Below are 5,988 nucleotides of genomic sequence, written 5' to 3' on the forward strand. Positions count from 1 at the left end.
TTTTGTTTGTTACTAGAGCTTTTTGGTTTCTTTCCTCAGTAGGTGCTTTGTTGTGTCAACTATTTTTATTTTTTTTATTGTTTTGGCCTCGTTGGACCCTTTTTCTGCTTGGGAGATGCACAATGTATGCATATCTTCTTCTTTTTTCTTCAAAAAACAATCTCAAAATCTATTCTTTTCCTGACCGCTTTTTATTTTTCATCGTCTATCTTCACATTATACCAAAAGATACAAGTTTGCTTTACATGGGCCTTGTTAAAAAATCTAACGTAGAAAATATATTTCTCTTGAATCTCTTACTAAAGATTCACAAGCATGTACAAGTGATTAAATAATTATATTTATTGTATTTTTATTTTTTAAATATACACATTTTCATGATTAAATAAAATAAATATATACGTGTTCATATTAAAATTTGAATGTGCTTGAGCGCGCTGTTACTAAGATTTAAGTATAAATACATGTACACACGTCACACACCTTCAATTTATAATTTTTTATTAATAGTTTTCTTGGTTTTCTTATGGCTATAATCTGACTCCTCTGAAATACAGGGATATATACCTTGATGATTTTATGATTTATTTTGCCCAAGAATAATTTTGAGTATCTTATTTGTTTCGTGATTTATTTTCCAAGGTTATAAATATATATTACACATGTGTTACATATAGAATGTACAAAACAGAGTAGTGTTGAGGTATATCTTGATAATTCTGTACACAGGGTCTACAAAGAAAAATGGCATTGTGATTCAAGAACCAGAGCAAAATGAAAGGAGGAATACTGAGATTATTGCTCTTGAAGAAACAAGGGAGAAGGAGAAGGAGAGTAGAGAGCCAGAAAGAACAAATAACCAAGTCAACACTAAAAATTGTAACAAAGGAAAAGGAAAAGCAAGCCAAGACGCCATATCTGAATATGATGAGCAGCATTCTCCCAGCAAGAAAAAGGGAAAAAAGTGCATAACATTTCATCAACATGTTTTATCAACTCAGGTTTCATGTTTTTCATTCTTCTCATTCTCATAATGAAAAAAAGGGAAAAATTTGCATTGTGTTTGGTAGGTACATATAATTGCATTTGATTTCTTTAAAGTGAATGGTTCACTTTAAAACAAAAGGCAAGGACTTGTATTGGAAAACTAATGATTGATATTTTTATATCATGCAGAATAAAAATTTATTTAAATGTCAATGGTTAGTTTTTCAATTAATGATACTAGCATGTCAATCTAGAGAAGTCAAGTCCTACTTAAAAACATGCATGTCACTTTTTGAATGTCAAATATACACACACACACACTCCGTTTAGACTTATTTTTCACTTAGTAATTTTGCTTGTATAAATTCTATTTTTATTGATCCTTCCTAGCAAGTTTTACTTCAATATGCAAATACAATGAAATTAATATTGAATGTAGGATTGCTCAAGCTGGATAATTAAAGTAGTGGTTGTGGTTGCACCGCTGTTGAGAAGTTTGAACTCTCATATATGTTTTACCATTGAATAATGGTTACAACTACATGCTCTGTATTTTATTTGTTTATTCACTCTCTCTTCCATTCTAAAGCCAATGCAGGAAGGATACCAAATCCTTAAGAGTGCAAGTTCTTCAATGACAAATGGTAAGCATGCTATTTGATAATCATATCATACATGTAGACTTTGCACCATTGATAGAACTAGAAAAAATGAGTAAAGGATGCAAAAAATTAACATTAAGATAACCACTATTGGTGAAGTTTTTCATTAATAGTGATAAATTACATATTACACATTTGTTACATATAGAATGTACAAAACAGAGAGTAGTGCTAATGTATATCTTGATAAATCTATACATAGGGTCTACAAAGAAAAATGGAATTGTGATACAAGAACTAGAGCAAAATGAAAGGAGGAAGAGTACTAAGATTATTGCTCTTGAAGAAACAAGGGAGAAAGGGAAGCAAAGTAACAAAGGAAAAAGAAAAGTAAGCCAAGACTCCATATCTGAATATGATGAGCAACATTCTACCAACAAGAAGAAGGGAAAAAAGTGCATAATGTTTCATCGAATTGTTTCATCAACTCAGGTTTCATGTTTTTCATTCTTCTCATTCTCATAACAAAAAAAAGGAACCAATGCATACTGTTTGGTATGTACATATAATTGAATTTGACTCCTATAATTGATACAACTACATGCCCTCTGTATTTTATTTGTTTATTCACTTTCTCTTCCATTCTAAAGGCGATGCAGAAAGGACACCAAATCCTTACGAGTGCAAGTACTGCAATGACAAATGGTAAGCTGGTTATTTGATAATCATATACATGTAGACTCTACACCATTGATGAAACTAGAAAAAAAATGAGTAAATGATGCAAAAATTAACATTACATAAAATAAATAATGGGTGGTTGTAGAAGACTAAAAAAAATTTTAAAGGGGGGAGGGGAGATACATTATTGAATATTATTGTAGGGAAAATTTTGCTCATGGAGGAGACTGCCCCATTTTTAATCTACCTAGTTTAGTCCATGTTTTGTGTCCTGCCACTTCTTGTCAACCATTATTGGTGTCCATTAATAGTGACTAATTTTTTTAAACTACATACTGTATCCTGCAGTGTCATCATCTCTCAATGGTATGCCTAAAAAGCACATGCTCAAAAACATCCTTGATGTATTACAGAGGTGAGAACCATGTGTTTATTTCTTTTTAATTGGTTAAAAAATGGGTCATTTTATTGTTTTCCAACATTTAAACCTTAAAGGGTTATTTGAATAAATGAATAAGTATGTGGTTAATTCAAATGTGCAGTAATGACCCAGAGGGGTTCTTCGCAGAGCCAATTAGTATTCCTAATGTAAGTTGATGCCTTTTGAGAAGATCTAAATTATATCTTATTGTTTGATTATTAAGCTTTAATAATGTTGGATTATTAATTTTTAAAGGGAGAAGATTACTACATAATTGAGAGACAACCCACAGACTTTGCTACACTGAGAGCAAAGCTCCATGAAAACATGTATACAAGCATGGAACATTTCAAGGTATAAAAATCTTCGTCTACCACTCTATTGTTTGACAAAAGTTGCATTAGATTAGCTTGTATCCCCTGCATCAAGAATGCATTAGATCCTTCTTCAGGTTCTTCTATAGTCGCTCAGCAATGACATATGGCTGAAATCCTGTCAAAATAGTAACAAATGAATTGTTTTCTTCGCCAAGATCATTGAAAACAACCTAAACTTTAGACTCTAATGCAACTAACATAACAATTCTCATTAAAAAAAAACCACTCATGACTAATGGTTGATGTTTTCTTCATACTCCTTAGTTGTAACTTCAGCTCCTTGAGAAAAAAAACCTCACATTTCTTCCCAATTTGAAATGCATAATCATTTCCAACTATCAAACATAGAAGAAAGAAAATCATGAGACCAAAAGATTGTCTTACAACTCCGAATTGGTATAATCTTCCTTGATATTCTCTTCAACCTCATCTTCAATTAGGAATTTCAGTGGTCTTCTACTAGATTCAGATATGAATTTCTAGAATTTGAATCCTCTATTGGTGCTAAAGGTATGTTGCTTTCAGGGTAGAAAATTTTCAACTGAATTTTCATTTCTTCCAATGATGTACAGGTTGATGTGTATCTACTCTTTTCCAATGCCATGAATACTAGTCCAGTAAAAACAAGACGTTTCCTTGTGGTATGACCAAATAAATTAGAAAGTCTTATTCTATGTATTGTAGTTTACTATTAAGATATACAAAAATGTATAATATTATGTTCCTATCTAAGTTTTGTTCAACATGACCTCTTTTAGGCTGAAGCTTTATATACTCTAGCAAGAAGGATTTTTACTGCTCTAGGTGACTCTCAAGAATTTTACTTGGACTATTTACCCAGTAACAGCTCTTCTACAGTCCCGAGTAAAAGACACCAGGTCAACCAGGATCCACAGGACATGCGAGGTTATGTCACAACTTTGATGGTAAGAAATTTTGTTCCTCTCTTGACCTTCATATAGTTCTATGAAAATGCACATATGTCTAGTTTTCACTCTCCATGTGTAGTTTCTAGTTTCATTTTGATACCATTTAATTTAAATCTCAATTTCATATTTTTAATTTGAAGTTAAACACCAACATCACTAATCCTTTAAATGGCAAACTGGTTTTGCAGTTGAACCAAAATGCTGGTTACTACAACCATAGTCTTAAGCGCTACAATGCAGAACTTGGACCAGTAGTTCAAAACATAGCTAACAAAAGACTCAAAGATCTCAAATTTGGGCAAACTTCCAAAGGTGTCGATGCTTCAACATCAAACTTGGCCAATGTTGTGGACACTCAGATTAGTCAACAACCACCTCAAAGAGATGCAGCCAAAAGCCTAGAAGCTGTAAGGTTTCAGCAACTTGTGAACAGAGAAACTCAATTACCAAACCTCCATGCTCCTGCATCGGTATTGCCAATAGTACAAACAGTTGGTGGGTATCTAAAACCTCAAACTCTCAAAGTTCAGCAAGTTTCCTCCACTGGTGAGTCTCCAACTCTAAACTTCCTTACAAATGTTTTAGAAAACCAAATAATCATTCCTCACCAATTATTTATACCTCTAACATATGCAGCTACAGAACTCAACACTTTGTTTTCTCCCTACCTTGGTTCTCCAGCACCAAACCCTAGCAACAATGTTTCAAGTCAATCACTTGTCTACAAGCCAAAGGCACTGAGGTCTTTGAACTTGCCTATTTACAATCCAATCCTGCATCCGGGAGCAAAACCTTTTCTGCAATCAAAAGGTTCAGGCTTTTCAAGATGGGTGAATTCAGGTAAGAGTAATGATTCATTCACACTCCATTTTTTCTTACATCTCAATTTCACTTTTTTTTATTTCTATCTCTCCCTGGGCATTTCTTATCACGTCACATAGCATATCACTCATTTATCTCCTCTCTTTTCATATATCATTAAGGTGGAGGCGGATTTGAATTGTTAACTAACAAAAATACATTCAGGTGAATCCCAAAATGCAGTGAACAGTGGAAGTGATGCCCCTATTATGACTTATGCTGACTTTGAGACGAAGCTTGGAGTGATGAACCCTATGGGCCCATTTCCCATGTGGAAGGAGCCTAATTCACCAGCAAATCTTGTAGAGGAACCCTCAAACAACAACCAAATGGAAAATGGTGAAGAGGAGCTAGACTTGGATCTTAAACTCTGAGTTTTCTAGATGATTTCTATATTGGATTATTGGATCAAGAGGATTACTGTAATTGAATTTATCTAAATTTTGCAACTTGAATCGTTTTATATACAATTGTTTTGTGTTGATTCAAAGAATTTTTCAACTGAAAATTTTATCGATAATTTTGCTTTGAACGAATGAAATTGAAATTTTACCTGTTGCTGCAACGAAACCAGCTCCACCTTGGAAGCTCTATGCACTGCCATAGCTGGAAATCACAGTCTTCATTCTCCTTTCTGGAGATGAACAGTTCCTGTAACTAGAAGCTTCAACAAGTAAAGATGTTTGTGACGGATTCTGAGTAGAAACAAAATTGTCAATTGAAGAATCTTTGTTTTGGAAAGTTGAAGGATTCTCAAAAGGTTGAAAAAGGCAAAGGCCCCACGTGAATCTTAGGATAGAAAATAGGCTTAAATAAGTTTTTGGTCCCTATCCTTTACAAAATGCATGGTTTTCGTCCCTCGTCGGAGCAAAGGTGGGTTTTAGTCCCTAACCTTTGCCAAAAGGTTTGGTTTTCATCCCTCCAGAGCTCTGGGTCAACGCCGGAGCTCCGATAGCCCATGTGGCATAGCCACGTGGGATTAATGAGCTGACGTGGATTTTTTTTTTCATTTAAATAATAAAAAAACCTAATTAATCTAAATAATTAATCCCTAATTAATTTCATAACTAAATTAAATAAAAACATTAAAAAGGGGAAAAGGAGAGAAGATTAGGGATCTGATGATGCAA

The 5,988-nt window shown here is 33.6% G+C and overlaps 1 long non-coding RNA gene across 2 annotated transcripts; it reads right to left on the bottom strand.

Annotated features, from left to right (window-relative positions):
• Window positions 1-1,718: 1,718 nt before the first annotated feature.
• Window positions 1,719-5,624, bottom strand: LOC130733842 (uncharacterized). Of its 2 annotated transcripts, XR_009017649.1 has the most exons (3): window positions 5,412-5,610; window positions 3,066-3,183; window positions 1,719-2,279 (listed from the first exon to the last, which is right to left on the bottom strand). It is a non-coding gene; the product is annotated as an uncharacterized LOC130733842 (long non-coding RNA). The 2 variants fall into 2 exon arrangements; XR_009017648.1 differs by lacking the exon at window positions 1,719-2,279 and having other exon boundaries at window positions 2,872-3,183; window positions 5,412-5,624.
• Between the last annotated feature and the right edge of the window lie 364 nt (window positions 5,625-5,988).

Source organism: Lotus japonicus, chromosome 1, assembly GCF_012489685.1.
Source record: "Lotus japonicus ecotype B-129 chromosome 1, LjGifu_v1.2".
NCBI classification, from domain to species: Eukaryota; Viridiplantae; Streptophyta; class Magnoliopsida; order Fabales; family Fabaceae; genus Lotus; species Lotus japonicus.